The following is an 18,025-nucleotide window of genomic DNA, read 5'->3' as shown; positions in this document are numbered from 1 at the left end:
CATCACCTGAGTACGTTTGTCAAAACTAAAAGACTGATATCAGAATGTTACCGATTACTAGGCTCTGAACATTTAGATTTCACTAGTGTTTCCATTAACTTCCTCTTTCTGTTCCAGGATCCAGTCCAGGTTACCATATTGCATTAGTTGTCACAGTCATTCTTTTTGCACTGGGAGCAATAGTAAATAGAATTTAGGTATTTTGAAGGGGCTGTTTCCATATACAGTAAAATAAAAAGACTGGCAACCCTATATTGATCTAAAATTTGTTTTGTTAGTATACTGGGCTATGAAATGCAAGTCCAGGATCAAGAGTATGAATGAATATTTCCTAGACTCTAACTGAGCACTATAGGTTTCAAAATAAGTTTTTTTAAAAACTACCCTTATGTAAACAAGCTTAATTTAAACGACTTATTAAAATGTAATTTTTAATATAACCCATAGAGATAATTTCTGAAAGGTTACTCAATAACACTTTTCTATAACAATAATCTAGGACTCCTCACTGCCTGAAATTGTTCTGGACTGTCCTTTCAAGGATGTTTGCAGAGTGAAAAGCCTTTGAAGATAGAGCTATCTCCCTCTAGAGCAAAAAAGAAGCATGTTTACTTCCTACGATAAAAGATTCGAGTTTTTTAAATTCAGAATTTCTCTAGTAACACAACATGCTGTGTGTGCAGGTGTCACCCGGCCCTTTCCTCTGTCACCCTCTGGGGATCGAGGTTCACGATACAAGCATATGAAAATGCAGATATTCTGGCTACTTCTTTGACCCAGGATCTCCTGTCTTCCGCCAGTATAGATGAAACTGCAACAGGCTAACTTGTTAACTTGCAAGTAGGATAAAATCTTAGACCCTCACAGTTGTTGAAACCTGGATTTCCATTTTCCCCTGAAGATTAGGAGATTTGTTAACAGTGAGCCTCCATTCCCACATTTGCATTTTGCTGTAGGATACAAATCAGCTGCAGATAAGAATAAGATACACATTGTCCATCTTATTACAGCTAGCCTGTCTCTCATTTATACCACTAGTTGACACCTTTGGACATTTGTGTTCGCCATCCCATTCCAGGATACAAGTGTTCAAGCAGTATCAAAATTATCACCTCATTTCAACATCGAAAGCTAAATGGTCCTTCAAAATCTCAGCACTAGGGCTTCCCTGGTGGCACAGTGGTTGAGAGTCTGCCTGCCGATGCAGGGGACACGGGTTCGTGCCCCGGTCCGGGAGGATCCCACATGCCGTGGAGCAGCTGGACCCGTGAGCCATGGCCGCTGAGCCTGCGCGTCCCAAGCCTGTGCTCCGCAACGGGAGAGGCCACAACAGTGAGAGGCCCACGTACCGCAAAAAAAAAAAAAAATCTCTCCACTATTTTAATACTCATCGATAAGCACTAGAATCTTGCAGCATAGTCATCAACCGAAAAACATTTTAAAAACTAAAAGAAGACAAATCTAGCTGACAAAAAAGGAAATAATTTCATTTAAAAATATGCATGGTTCCTGTTGAAGAGGAAAGATATATAAGAATATTATTGCAGCAAATATTCTTGAATATTATTGTAGCGAAAGTTTCTACAAGAAAGGAGAAAAGAGACAGAACTAGAAAGCCAGCCATTGGATATAAATAAAAGTGATAAGCAAAAGTTTCTTATTGGAAAATGGTGAACACCACAGAAAACAGGAACCATAAATGTCTTATGAGCTCTCAAGTTTAAAAAAAAAAAAAAAGTCCACTAGAGACACAGTGAACTTAAAATCTATTTTTATTGTTGTGCAGGAATGTTTCCTTATACTGATTTCCCCTGGGTATTGTCAGCTGTGGAAAACAAAACATAAAAACAATGATAGGTTTCCAGGAGTTAAAGCTCACAAGTATCCTAACTGAACAATTGTTAAAGTCTTTTTGAGATGCAATCCATTTTTAAAAGTTAAAGACTTACTCCCTCTCCTCTTGTATGTAGGCTCAGGCACCTCCAGCACATGCTCTAATTGTTTTTACATCAGTTATAATAAAAATGCCTTCTGTATTCATTTCCTAGGACTCTCATAACAGACTACCAAAACCTGGGAGGCTTAAAACAACAGAAATCTATTCTCTCACAGTACTGCAGATGAGAAGTCTGAAATCAAGGTGTTGGCAGAGCCATGCTCCCTCTAGACAAGAATCCTTCCTTGCTTCTTCCTAACTTCCAGTGGTTGCCAACAATTCTAAGTGTTCCTTGTTTTGGAGATGCAACCTCCAATCTCTGCCACCTTCTTCACATGGCATTCTTCCTCTGCGTCTGTCTCTGCATCTCTGTGTCTACACTTCCCTCTTATAAGGACACCAGTCATTGGATTAGGGCCCTCCTCTTAACATGATCACACCTGAAAAGGCCCTGTTTGCAAAAAAGGTCACATTCACAGGTACCAGGGGACATGACTTTTGAGGGGACACTATTCAACATAGTACAATTTCTCATCTCTTTCAGTGTGACCAATTGAATTTTTATATTCCTAATCCAGAGATTTTGCTTCTAAGAAGCTTGGCTCAGTGAAATAAACTGAAGGTGTCTACTACAGCAGCCCTCATCTAAAAAGATTAACCCGTATCTTAATTACCTCTAGCCAGACATTCTAGTTTCCCATAGCTTAATTTAACAATACTCATCATTATTTTACACAAATAATACGGTAAACCTGATCTTCAGTTCTTTTATTAAGTCGAACAGAGCTTCCAAAATTGCTTATTTTTAACCAGAAAATAGGCAAGAAAAATTATTTTTCAGCTGTCAGGTAACCATTTACAGACCTATTAATATAACAATGTCTGATCAGGCTACGAAAACATTTTAGGTTCCCACAGAATGCTCCTCAGCAACGAATTACTGTAATGCAGAGAGGGTACTTAGCAGGTTCTCTATGTTGCAGTTCTAAATTGAGAGAACGGAAAGTCAATGAGGACCCCACACAGTGACTGTATAATTATAAACTCATGAAATTATAACTCTTTCCAGGAAATTACTACATTACTGTATCTTTTTAACAAATAATAGATGCTTAAATGTATTGCTCTATATGAATGCTTTAGCATAAGACATGCGTATTACCTAAAACCTTCTGTAGTTGGTGTTTGAATATCAATAGGAAAAAATATAATTGTCTAGAAGACAGTTACAGAAAACGAAAACATATTTGGCATCCCTAAAATAAAGGAAGAAGAACATTTCTGTTCCATCTGAAACGAAAAATATTTTTGTTGTTTTCTTCTCTTCCTTTTTTGTTTTAGAAGGTGTAACTATATGAGGGTTAGAGGTAAAGAAAAAAAGACATTTTTTCCCACTACCACCAAGAACTTATTCTCCTTTAATTTCACTTCCATTCTATCATCCTCCCATCCACTCTTTTTTTGAAAAAGGAAGGATAAACAGGGAAAACTTCTAGCTGCCCAAAGAAGGCTGCATAGCAGCATCTCTTTCTCCTGTTATACTTGAACCTTAAACACTGTGCTCAAGAACTCAACACTAGCATCCAGTGGTCATTCTTATTCCTCAGTAGATGATTCTACATTAGCCCAGAATTAATTTAAAGGTACAAACAAAGGGTTGGCTTACTACGGACGAACTTCTCAAACGATTCCTTCAGGGAGGCAAAGTAGTATTTAAGGGTTGTATCTGACAAGAAGTGATGCTAAACCTGAAAAAATTAAGTGCTTTTCTTTCAGCAATGTTTCTATGAGCGTATGATTGTCATTTGCCATTTTGGGGGTATTTTCCTGTAAAATGAAGGAGGAGTTGAATTTTGTGGTCTTTAAAGTTCTTTCTGGTTCTACGATTTGCAATCTATTTTTAAAAATTCAAAGATTACCAACTTTTTATTTCTTTTAAATAATCAGGCCAACTTTCAAGGAATTAATATCTTTTACACTGCATTTACCATTAAAAAAATTAAACTAACAACAAAAGATACTCATGTGTTTGGAAAATTTTTAAATATTACACACAAAAATTTTAAACAGTTTAAAAATTATTTCTAAAATTTCAAATAATGAACGAGTCATATAAGAATCATAGTATAAATTACAAAATATACATATTTATGGGCAGTGAAAAAATGTATGTATCAGAACTTTTAGGATGCTGCTAAAATGGTACTTAAGAATAAATTCTTCATCCCTAGATGCTGATAGAAAAGAAAGATTGATAATGAATAAGTTAAATTTTAACTCAATGAGTTATGAAAAGAACAAAGGAGAATTTTTTAAGTAAAAGAAAGTAGACATTAATAACAGAAGTAGAGCTAGTTCCTTGAACAAAATATATCTTAAAAAACTCAAACAAGATTAACCAAGTAAAAGTAAAGGCACAAATAAAGTATAATAGAAATGAAACAGGAGATACTCTGATACAGAATTATCAGACTTTAAAAACCAAAAATGACTTGAAGCAAATTTAATAAAATGCTAACATGTATCTACACATGTATCTTTTACAACATTTTATAGAATTTTTAATATGTTTGGAATATTTCAAAGTTACTGAAATTTTTATCAGAGGCCAATTGCTGGTATTTCATGACCTGAAATTTAAAACTGATTTAGAAGTGGCTCTAATATACCTTCCAAAGACAGCACGTGAATATGAGCCTCAGTACACAGGATGACCTTAGCATCAGGTAAGCAGATGGAACATTTTTATTTTTCCTGTTTATATTCACTGCATCTTTTCATAGCAGGGGGAATAATCTGCTCTCCCAGACCTGTCCAAACTGGACTTCTCCCCACATAGCATTGGGTGAACAGAAGAAACTACCCAATTTCCTAACACGTGGCTTAATTCACTCACTTAATTTTTCTGTTCAACAAAAAAAATTGTTGAATTATTGTTTTCGAGGTACATATATTATGCTAAGAGCTAGGAACTCAGTACAAGTCCCCCTGGGAGTCTACTCTTGGAGTAACTTCTCATAGGAGTTACTATACATAGTCTAGGGGCATAGAAGATTGTCCTCATATGAAGCAGAGCATGAAGAAGTGCTGTGGGTGATCCTGACGTGCTTCCTGTATCTCAAGCAGAATCAGAAACTAGCAGTAAGAAGTACAGGCCGCCAAAGACCTAGCCAGAAATTCTTTACAAATTTCCACTTTACCTCAATAATGATTTCAACACTAATATTTATGGAGCATTTCCCATACCCAAAGCTCTGAGCTACATGTCTGTCTTTCTCATTTAACAGATGAGAAAAATGAACCATGGAAGAAATAAGTAAATTGTCCAAGGTCACATGAAAATTGATTGGCATAGTCAGGATTTGAATTTAGGTCTATCTATCCCTAACAATATCCTTGGTCTCTAAGTTTACTGCCTCCAAACTACAGATTTATCCTGGACTTAGAAACAAAAGAAATGACTAGTTTCATTTATTAACACTAGTGGAAAAAAATTTTTTTTTAATTTTTTTAAATCAGAAAGGTAGCAGTGACCTCAAGAAGACAGAACTTACTCTGTCCAAAGATCACATTGCTGTGTGGGATACCTGTTGACCCCACTCAGAATTACCCAAGAAACCACTCTGCCTTCTAAAGACAGAGGTACACGTTCAGATTTTTGAGAATATGGAGAGAAGAGAAAACAAAGGAAGAAAATAATCAGTATATGAAGTCCAAAGGCATACTTGGTCTTGTTTCCATTACGTCATACCTGATTTCTTCGGGTCGAGGCTCTGCTCAAATGTTATACTCCTGCTTTCTCTCCCTTTTTTTAAAAAATTCATTTTATTGAAGTATAGTTGACTTACAATGTTGTGTTAATTTCTGCTGTACAGCAAAGTGATTCAATTATATATATATATAAAATTGAAGAATTAATAATTTCTCATATGCTTTTCCATTATGGTTTATTACAGAGTATTGAATATAGTTCCTGTGCTATACAGTAGGACCTTGTTGTTTATCCATCCTATACATAAGAGTTTGCATCTGCTAATCCCAAACTCCCAACCCATCCCTCCCCCAACCCCCTCCCCCTTGGCAACCACAAGTCTGTTCTCTATGTCTGTGAGTCTGTTTCTGTTTCGATAAGTTCATTTGTGTTATATTTTAAATTCCACATATAAGTGATAATCATATAATATTTGTCTTTCTCTGTCTGGTTTACTTCACTTAGTATGATAATCTCTAGGCCCACCCATGCTGCTGAAAATGGCATTATTTCATTCTTTTTTATGGCTGAATAATATTTCACTGTGTGTGTGTGTGTGTGTGTGTGTGTGTGTGTGTGTGTGTGTATACACCTCATCTTCTTTATCCATTCATCTGCCGATGGACATTTAAATTGTTTCAATGTCTTGGCTATTGTGAATAGTGCTGCTATGAACGTAGGGGTGCATATATCTTTTCAAATTACAGTTTTGTCCAGATATATGCCCAGGAGTAGGATTGTTGGATCATATGGTAGCTCTATTTTTAATTTTTTGAGGAACCTCCATACTGTTTTCCATAGTAGCTGCACCAATTTACATTCCCAGCAACAGTGTAGCTTTTCTCCCTCTTGTACCACTGTCTCCATTAAGTGTCTAATGTCACTTAATCTCCACATGCCTAAATTTTTAGGAGTTCCTATGGGGATAATCAAGTGCACCTACACCTTCCTCCTTTTATACTTCATAGATGCAATAAAAAGTTTACTATGATAAAACATCAACTGGAAATCTAATCAATTACTCCCAAACATGGCTGAAAACACCCAAACTACTCAATACCAAGGTACTAATTCTCTGGTCCTATTACCTGTTCTTATTTTTATAGTAGCCACTTATTCACCAGAAAATAAGAATTTTTTATAAATGAAAAAGAAAATAATACTAGTTTGGGACAACACCCAGGGAATAATTTGTGATTTTTTTTTTGGGGGGGGTGCTTCAAACCAGTTTCAAACTCATCAAAAACAACATTTCCGCAATTTCCTGCTCAATCATAGTTCACTCTAATTTCAAAAAATTTTCTGACAGTATATTTGTATAAGACATTATATAATACAAAGATTAGTTTTGTAATTAGAATTAAAATAGGAACAATATTCTATTATAAAATAGTTAATTGGCTCCATATATAGAAATACTATTAGTGCTACTTCAAATGTTTTTAAATTTATGGCTGAACATGTCTTTTTAAGTTTATAGATAACATCTTGAATATTAGCAGATGAAATAATTCTTTAGATATTTAACCGAAAAAAAAACTCACACTGGAAAGAAAATAAAGAGGACTTCCTACTGAAATAGGTTACAGAGCTTAGAAACAGAACTCATGCTGACACCAGCTGTCACATTCCATTTCTCCTTACCCCCAGCACTAAGATACCTGACCTGTATAAACTGGTAATGGGCCAATATATTTTCTTCAGGCTACAGAGTCAAGACTACTTGCAATCTTAACAATGCCATTAAGGCAGCTGATGCATTATTCATGGTGATGGACCCAGAGCAACCTTGCTTTGGTCCCAAGGGAAAGCAAAATTTACTTAATCCCCAAAGAATTTTTTCCAATAATACAAAGAGAACTAAATCATGAAACCTGAGACCTCCCTGAAACCACACTGATTACAAGATGGCAGAGGAACATATGTCTGCACAAGCCTGCCAGGGGAAAAATGCAGTGTCCAGCTCATCAAAAAGATGCTAAATAGATGATTGCCAGCAGATAAAAAGTAAAGTTAGGAGACATACCTGGAATAACTGTTGCATGTGAGGAAGAAACAAATATTTTATCAGTTTGTTTATGAGATTTGTGCAGATCTTTTACTTTCTTCCCTGGGTGCCGGGGGGGGGGGGGGAAGGGGCGGGGAAGGAAGGGGGACAGGCATTTTGAAGCACCTTGGCAGGGATACAACCAAACATCTTCTAGTCTTTTTGCAGAATGATGACACGTTTCAGCTTCGCTACTCTTGTCCATAAAACTTCACATTTCCGCCACACGCAGACAAATGTACACATAAGCGTACGATGGGCATTAGAATTGAGCCATGTGTTTGCCATGTGCAAAATGGCCACATATTTCATATGGCTACAGTTTAAAAGCCACAGCAATTCCCTCTACTGAACAATACTCAGTCTAACTTCTAAGGAGTACAGAGAAGAGCTAAAAATAAACTTCAAGAGAAAACAGTTGAAAAAACAGGGCTTCCTTACAAGGCATTTACTTTTCTTTAGGATAATGGAAATTTTATGTTTAGAATAAGAGACTCACCTGAACCAAACAGTTACATCTTCAGTTCATGTCTTACTAAAACATCTACTAAGGAAGATATAATTGCAAATGGTAAAATGAAGTGCTGTAACTTAAATATTTGTGTTTCGATTCCTCTGCTACTATAATTATTGGTTTCCAAAGAGAGGATAGACTATAGTGGATATTAGCATGAATTCCGGCACCAGGTTGCCTGGCTACAAATTCCTGGGCAAGTTAGTTAAACTTTATGTGCTCAGTTTCCTCATCTGCAAAATGAGGATACCAATGGTACTACTGAGGGATTAAATGACGTAAAATATGCAAAACACTTATTAAACTAGTGCCTGGAACATAGTAAGTACCATACAAATGTTTGCTATTTCTCCAACTGCTACTAGTAATTCTACTCTTATGACTCCTCAGTCCAGTTACAAGCGGTGATCCCATCGAAAATATGAACATTATTCAAAGAGGTAGAGATTGTACAAAATGGGAAATCCAGAATGGTAAAGTGAACACTTATGAGTATAATAATTATTTATTTGCAAAAATACAAAATTTTGAGAATGATATAAAGTCATTATAGCAAGTCATTATATTCAAAAATTCAGTTAAAGTGAGTGTTTCATTAGCTGGAGAGAACATGCCACCAATAGTCTTAAGGAACCAAAATGAGTTTGGCTTTGTGAGAAGTGGTTAACTCTTCCAAGTGACTAGCATTAAACCACTGGCAGCTGTTATTTGCCTCTAAGATAAGATGTAGCCTTGGAGTTAATAGATAGCAAAGCCTAGTCTTTCCACAGTACAGTAAGACAGTAACATATGGTAATTATCAATCAGTGAAAGCAGCTCACTAGGACTCCCATACATCAACCATCAAATATATGGTTTTTCTGCTATACTTTTTTTTTTTTTTTGGCAGTACGCGGGCCTCTCACTGCTGCGGCCTCTCCCGTCGCGGAGCACAGGCTCCGGACGCGCAGGCCCAGCGGCCATGGCTCACGGGCCCAGCCGCTCCGCGGCATGTGGGATCTTCCCGGACCGGGGCACGAACCCGTGTCCCCTGCATCGGCAGGCGGACTCTCAACCACTGCGCCAGCAGGGAAGCCCTTCCGCTATACTTCTGTTCAGCATTTAAAATACTTTATAATACTTTTGTGAGGATATCATGGGTCTTGCAATAGTAATAGAGAAAATTACTATTTTCTCTATTAGTAGAGTACTATTTTCTTTAATAGTAATAGAGAAAATTACTAGTGAATCCTCCTTCTGATATAATTCACCACTTAAAAATGAAAGTATTTAAAAATGGACAGTAGCTCAAACCCAGAGGACCCAAAGGACAAGGTTTCCTGTGCTGGTCATCTCTAAATTAGAAGATCCTGGAATTGAATCCCACCATCCCTAAAATTCAATTCAATAATTTTTTATCAAATTACTAGAAGTTTAACCCTATTTGTATATTTATTTTTAGAAAGTCTAGATCTCATTCTTGTAGGATTCTTATATCCTGAGGTTTAAGAAAAATCATTTACGTCAGCAGTTAGGAGCTAATGAAGTCATTAAATATAATACAATTTAAAACTAGTTTAGCTACAGCTAATAAGTAAATATTGTGTATAAGGAAAATACATTGATCAATATTTTTTAATCATTCTAATTTTATTACTAGTCATACTGATGTTAAGTCATGGCTAAACTGTTTCAGAGAATGGACTTAAGAAATTTCTCCAAGTCATCTAATTTTAAAATGTGTATACTTGTGGTTAATTTAATTTTTAGTAGTGTAAAAAGATATCATGTCCATAGTTATGACATCCGAAATTTTCGCTCTGGCAAAAGAACCTGTGTGAGGTACCTGCAGCCCATCCCACAACCTGTATCACCTGCATCTGAAGTTTTCCTTCATCCTGCACCAGAGGTTCTGCTCTCAGAGTTTAGGCTCAGTGCTCTGAGTCCTTAACCTAAATCTCCCAGAAAGTGCAGCAGAAGAAAACAAATACAGATTCTAACATATGGGTAGTTGCATCTGCCAAACATTCCTATCATTGCAGCAGGAACCCCTCAAAGAACCAACTAAAGATCTTTAACTGGGGCTTCCCTGGTGGCACAGTGGTTAAGAATCCATCTGCCAATGCAGGAGACACGGGTTCGAGCCCTGGTTTGGGAAGATACCACATGCCGTGGAGCAACTAAGCCTGGGCGCTGCAACTACTGAACCCACGTGCCACAACTACTGAAGCCTGCGTGCCTAGAGCCCGTGTTCCGCAACAGAAGCCACCACAATGAGAAACCTGCGCACTGCAACGAAGAGTAACCCCCGCTCTCCACAACGAGAGAAAGCTGGCGCGTAGCAACGAAGACCCAATGCAGCCATAACTAAATAAATAAATAATTTAAAAAAAAAGACACCTTAAGAAACATTATTCTTTTAACACATCGTGCACATTTGAAGTATTCAAGTATTGAGAATTACGGTCCTCATGGAGAAATCTAGAAAACAGTATGAGAAAGTGTGAATACAATTCAAGATCACAAGCAATTTTCTCTGGATGCTTTTTAGGTTTATAGAAGCTAGAGAGTTAGCATGAGCCAGGAAGGTATCTGTTGTCCTGACAGTCAGCATACATAAATTTTTCTAAGTGATTTCTTATAGCTGTCCTCTACTAGTATTTTTTGCTTGTTATTGACACACTCATTGTGGAAGACAAAAAAATTAAGGTGGGATTTAAAAAAAAACAAAGGTATATCTTTTTTTAAGAAAATAGAATTGAAATGGAAATCTGACTTAGAAAAATGAATGCAAAAGGAATTTGTATTCCTAGAGAGGCTACTGGTAGCACAACCACCTGCTAGGAGATGATATGGTGCTGAGCTAAAAATCTTTCATGGACCTCCAACCTCAGGGAGGGGAGATGGATGTGACCACCAGGAGAAAAACTATCTTGTAAAAAACACTCAGGCTTTCTACTTGCTTCTATATCAACATCCCTGATACTCTGTTTCCAGAAGTGACTGTGGCCATTTCAGTTTGCCTAAACAATATTTTTTTAAGGAAAATTACACCACCATTCCATCAGAGTAAAAGGTTCTCTAGAGTCACAATAACCTCTCCCACCCATTAAGCAGACACTTTCTCCCCTGACACCTGCTCTCCAACACATAACACTCTCTCCAATTCCTTCACCCATTTCCAGACTTCAACCTTGACCCTTTGCTTTTGACTTCTCATCCATCTTCTTACTGCCACTATGGACATAATTAAGACTTTGAGACAATGATCCTTGAGTGCACTCAATTCAATTAAGTAATGGATAGTAACCAGTTAAGTGCCAGTCAAAAGTCAATACTGGAAAATGTGTGTCTCTACATATCCATCCTCAACGATTGGTATCCTGATTCAAGGACGAGTTGGGAGTGCTCACATACAGTTTAGAAATAATTTGAACTAATAAAAAAAAGACAGCAGCTATTACTTTTGATTATTATCATAACAGATCAAATAATTTAACCAAAAAAACATTATCAGAACTAATAATATTGATGACTGGTCATGATCTTTCATTGGTAATAATACAATTAATCATATCTTTACCAAGATGTCTATTTTTACTTTTTGACTCCAAAGAAATCCACTTCCTCCACCATCCATACATATCTAGAGGATTTACCATTCCTCTCCTAGTGTTCTAAAACTCCTACTATGGCTATTTTCCTGAGATATGAAAAATAAAACAGACTTTGTACTAGAGTGTGTCTTTACCATTTTTGCCTAAGGCAACTGACGTTATCTAAAAGCTACCCAACTGCGGGCTTCCCTGGTGGCACAGTAATTGGGAGTCCACCTGCCGATGCAGGAGACACGGGTTTGTGCCCCGGTCCGGGAGGATTCCACATGCCGCGGAGCGGCTGGGCCCGTGAGCCATGGCCGCTGAGCCTGCGCTTCTGGAGCCTGTGCTCCGCAACAGGAGATGCCACAGCACTGAGAGGCCCGCGCACCGCAAAAAAAAAGCTATCCAACTGCATAACCAAATTTAAGAGGGATACCTAAAGGCTCTTCACTTAGACCACCATTTCAGTTTAAAGAGAAGACTATAAAGGAGTAATTGTTAGGGACCTCCAAAAAATGAGGTATGTATATAATAAGTCTACATAAAATACCTATCAATTTGTATAGCTATCCTATTTTACATACTGTAGAATATATAGAGATAATATGGTATAAGAGTCAGCTCTGGAGTTAGATAACCTAGATTCAAACTGCAGCTCTACCCCTCCTTACTGTGCTACTTTCAGCAAGTTATGTAACCTCTCTGTACCTCAGTTTCCTGTCAAGTGGGATAATAGTTATATTTATAATCGGAGGTTGTTTTGAGGATTGAATATATGTAAATTCATACACCTGTGACATCATGAACAATAAATGTTAGTGATTACTATTATTAGGATTATAATACTGATTAACCAGAGCCTACATAATGGGAGACTTAGACTGACCAGCATATTGGCAGTTGTCAACTTCAAGATAAAAAAGTTAGCTAACAATAAAACAGCAAACTGGGGCTGCCCTGGTGGCGCAGTGGTTGAGGGTACGCCTGCCGATGCGGGGGACGCGGGTTCGTGCCCCAGTCCGGGAGGATCCCGCATGCCGCAGAGCGGCTGGGCCCGTGTGTCCAGAGCCTGTGCTCCGCGGCGGGAGAGGCCACAGCGGTGAGAGGCCCGCGTACCGCAAAAAAAAAAAAAAAAAAAACCCAGCAAACTGCATGGTTTAGACTCATTCACTGCTACTCATCAATTTCAGTTTCCTTTGTCTTAAGAAGCCAGAACCATAGTTGGCCACAATCAAAATAAAAAGATTCTGTTCCCAGGGTATTCTCATTAATAGAGGTTTTATGTTTAAATTCTTTTTAAAGTTTATCTCAAACACACAAAAGTTCTCCCTCAACTAAGGGGCAAATTCCAAATTTAATTTTTAAATGAGTTGGAAATAAATGAAGTGAAAGATGATATTAATATGTTTTATTAAAGGAACAAATAAAAAGTATCTATCATGTTTTTTTCTGCTTAAAGCCTTTCTTTGTAAACTTTGGATAAAAAAAAAAAGGTTTACATAGAACTTCAAGATCAGGATTATGCACCTCTATGATCGGAATAAACCAACCTTCCATGAGACATAGAATGTCTTGCAGATAATACAAATCATTATCTTAAGGAAAGATCACTAAAATATATTTCCTTTTACTGTAAATATAAAATTGCAATCAAGAGCAAAACCCAGACTGTGAGAGACTGTATAGGATAAACAACCTGATTTCTTCAACAAATATCAATAAATTGTAAGGAAGAATAAAAAGAGAAAGATAAGCGGAAACCAATGGTTTAAAGGAGACTTTTAAAAACTTAGTAAAAAAAAAAAAAAACCTAAACACACAAAACTAAACTCTAGGACACACTTGGGTGATAAAACTATAATCAAAATTAAGGAAAAAATAACCATAAAAGTCAGGATAGTGTTTACATGTCTTACAAGAGGAGGAGGGAGGGACTTGGGCTTGGGAAGCAGCACATGGAAAAGTGGGCCAAGGTCTTTTTTTTTTTTTGCGCTACACAGGCCTCTCACCACTGTAGCCTCTCCCGTTGCGGAGCACAGGCTCCAGACGTGCAGGCTCAGCGGCCATGGCTCAGGGGCCCAGCTGCTCCACAGTATGTGGGATCCTCCCAGACCAGGGCACGAACCCGTATCCCGTGCATTAGCAAGCGTCCTCCCAAACACTGCGCCACCAGTGAAGCCCTTCAAGGTCTATTTCTTAAACTGGATAGTGGTTATTGGGTGTTCACCCTTTAGTCATTTTTGTGTCAGTGTTATATTTTACAATTAAAAAGATTTTAAAAATAAAATTGCAATCTAAAAGATTCACCAAAGTAGCTATTATTTTTTTTCATGAAAATGTCTTCCTTTTCCTACATACATACTCACACCCTTAAATCAAATGCACTGCACCTGAATTTTCACAAATAAAGGTTCCATGACACCTGAGCAGAGTCATTTACCAGACTGGTTTCTAGCCATTGTTTAAATCACACTTGATAATTATTTAGATTTTAATTTTGCATCCTCAAGATCAATATGATTGGGCTTCCCTGGTGGTGCAGTGGTTGAGAATCCACCTGCCAATGCAGGGGACACGGGTTCGAGCCCTAGTCCGGGAAGATCCCACATGCTGCAGAGCAACTAAGCCCATGCGCCACAACTACTGAGCCTGTGCTCTAGAGCCCATGAGCCACAACTACTGAGCCCGTGTGCCACAACTACTGAAGCCCAAGCACCTAGAGCCCATGCTCCGCAACAAGAGAAGCCACTGCAGTGAGAAGCCCACACACCACAAGGAAAAGTAGCCCCCCACTCGCCCCAACTAGACAAAAGCCTGTGCACAGCAACAAAGACCCAACACAGCCAAAAATAAATAAATAAAATGAATAAATTTATATGAAAAAAGATCAATACAATGTTTGTGCCAACTGACAAAAACAGAAAGTTCTTACCTACAGTTTTGCTTTGATCCCATATACCCTTTCAAATACTTGAATGCCAGGAGAAAAGCCAATTTAGAAAAAAATTCATAGGCCTCTTAGGGAAGGTGTTATGGGCTGAATTTTATATTGTATTCACCTAAAATTTGTGCATTGAAGTCCTAACTCCTAGTACCTCAGATTATAACTATATTTGGAGATAGAGTTTTTCAATAGGTAATTAAGTTAAAATGAGGTCATTAGGGTGGGCCCTGATCCAGTATGACTGGACTGGTGTCCTTCTAAGAAGAAATTAGGATACAGATACACACAGAGAGAAGAGCATGTGAAGACACAGAGAGAAGACAGCCATCTGTAAGCCAAAGAGAGAGGCTTAAAGAAACCCACCCTGCTGACACCTTGATCTTGGACTTCTAGCCTCCAGAACTGTAAGAAAATAAAATAAATTTCTCTGTTCAAGCCACCCTGTCTATGGGACTTTGTTATGGCAGCCCTAGCAAACTAATGTAGAAGGTAAAAGAGGAATAAAATATTCTGGTTTTTTTTTTAAGTAGTAGAGGGAAGAAAAAGAAAAATATGAAATGTTATAATTTTACAGTTTTACTCGACTCATAATGTATAGTAAATAGAGAAACTTAAGAAAGTTCTGAGTCATTAGTAAAGAATGGAGACCTAACAGACTCCACATAAAAAGAAACACCCAAAGAGCTAAGCACAGAGGGCAAGACATGAGGAAACCAGCAGGAAAATAACTGGCTACTGACTTTGATTTGATGGGACAGGACTCAATGCTTTCAATATGGTTTCTGGAAAAAACCCAGAGGAGAGTTTTGAGTTTTAAATGGACTAAAAACAAATTGAGGTGATGGGTGAGATCAAAGTGGTTTTCTTTTTTCTTTTCTTTTTTTTTTTTTTTGCGGTACGTGGGCCTCTCACTGTTGTGGCCTCTCCCGTTGCGGAGCACAGGCTCCGGACGCGCAGGCTCAGCGGCCATGGCTCATGGGCCCAGCCGCTCTGCGGCATGTGGCATCTTCCCGGACCGGGGCACGAACCCGTGTCCCCTGCTTCGGCAGGCGGACTCTGAACCACTGTGCCACCTGGGAAGCCCCAAAGTGGTTTTCTTAATGGGAGAAATTCCTCTGGCTCTAGGGCTTGGATGAAGTTTGGATTTACATTTCCCTGGTTGGATAGGCTTGGGAGTTAGGCAAACCATCAAGGAAGGAAATGCAATTCTCAGGCTGGAAAATCAGCAGTGGTTGTGTGGTGAAGCCCATGTTCTGCGTGTTATATACACCCATGGAGCCTAATGATCTGAGTGGACTATGCTTTGTTGATTAATGTAAGTTTCCTGCAAAGGGATACTACTGTAGAGACAGCAGATAGCTATTGCTGGATACACCCTCCAAACCTCCATGCTTATATTTGCATTTCATCATTCCACTGACAGACGTAAACGGAAATAAATTGTGAACTGCCTGTTTCTTCTCTAATTTAGCAAAGGAAGAAGATACACTCTGCATTCTGAAAAGCATCATACAAAATAGAAAATGAAATCAAATAAACAAGGATGAGATTAAAAGGGGTCCAGAGATTCTAAATCTAGTTAAATATTTTTTCCAACTATAAGCAAAATGGCTCCATTTTCTTATGTCATACTAAGAAGAATCCTAATATGCTTTCTGATGTAACACAGTGATATAAATCAATCAAACATTCAATTAGTCAGTTTTCAAATAAGTTTAGAATAACTTTCTAGAGGGACTGGCATAATTATTATATCTAGATCACTTGTAAAAATTAACATTTTGCTTTAAGTGTTTATCATTTAGAGATGTATAGATGTGTGAAGATTTATTTCCTGGGAAAAATGTCCCAATGTCTGGAATTTGCTTTTGTAGAGGAACAAAATTTGCCACCCCAAAATGTCTCTTTGGCATATGGATTATTTGGAGCTGAAAATAATCAAGACCCCAAATGACTCAGGAAGAAACTTGGACCTTCCCTAAAATTACCCAAAGAGTGTGGTTAGAGGACCTGTTCCAGGAAGGGAGCTATCACCACAGATGACTACAGGATGAACTAGGTGTGTAGACAGGGAGGAACCTAGCAAAGTCTGTTCCTAAAACTCCTCTCTGTGTCCCATTGTCTCTATGTGACCCAGCAAACATCTGGTTACCAAACATTTGCTTTTCCATCTCCATGTGAATTGCCTTCCCCCTCTTTGAAGTCCCAAACCACTACCCTCAACATCTTTTGTCTTTAGCTGAAGATGGTATTTAAGGTGAGGATTTCATCCTTTTTGGTGAATTACTCAGTTCTTGGTCTCTCCCATGTATACATGTTATCAAATTTTGCTTGATTTTTGTCCTGTTAATTTGTCTCATGTATATTTAATTCACAGAGCAGCTAGAAGAACATAGAAGGGTAGAGAAAAATTTCTTCCTCCTGACAGTTTAAAATACTACACACACGTAGAGAGTGAAAAGATTATCAAAATGTTTATAACTGTTGATGCTGGATAATGGGTATGTAGGAGTTCATTGTAGTATTCTTTTTACCTCTGTATATGACTGAGACGTTCCGTAATAAAAAGTTTTCTTTTTTTAGTTAACATATAATTGCAAAATCCAATCCCCTTCACTTGTCACTGGACTAGGACAATGTAATTTATTTTGGTTATTGATAACAGAGTTTAATTTAAATAAAACGCTTTGTTACAGTAATACATTTAAATTGAAAAGCAGTAGACATAAGTTTAAAGGAAAGTAACTTTAGAAAATGTTTACAATATAATGTTTACTGTTAAAAAGCAAGATACAATATTGTAAATATATATGACACCAACTCTGTAAAATATGAAAATATAAATACATGCACAGGACAAAAAAAATACTAGAAGGAAATACAACAAAATGAAAACAAAGTTTATCTGTCAGTGATGAGTTTATGGATGATTTTTCCTTTTTTGATACATTTTTCTCCACTAACAAGTTTTCTAAAATGAGTACAAATTAAATGAATAATCAGAAAAAGAAAGCAAATATACATATTTGCTTTCTTTATATATATATATATGGCGTTATAATTCTGATAAGGCAGAATAGACAGTCTGAATGCTGTTCAGAAGAAAATAAACACTTAGCTAAAACTCTTTATACTAAACATTGGTTCTAAAGAAACTCTTGGGTGGGGTTTGATCTCATATGCCTCAGACAACATCATCACTGATATGAAAGACACATACATTCTTATGCCTATAACTGGAGAAATTTTTTTTTT

At 37.4% G+C, this 18,025-nt stretch overlaps 1 protein-coding gene across 16 annotated transcripts in view; it reads right to left on the bottom strand.

Annotated features, from left to right (window-relative positions):
* Positions 1-18,025, bottom strand: part of ADAM22 (ADAM metallopeptidase domain 22) — a 240,513-nt gene that overhangs the window by 89,442 nt on the left and 133,046 nt on the right. The gene's annotated exons all lie outside the window — the stretch shown is intronic.

This window comes from Lagenorhynchus albirostris, chromosome 8 (assembly GCF_949774975.1).
Source record: "Lagenorhynchus albirostris chromosome 8, mLagAlb1.1, whole genome shotgun sequence".
NCBI lineage: Eukaryota > Metazoa > Chordata > Mammalia > Artiodactyla > Delphinidae > Lagenorhynchus > Lagenorhynchus albirostris.
This window is presented reverse-complemented; position numbering and strand designations above follow the sequence as displayed.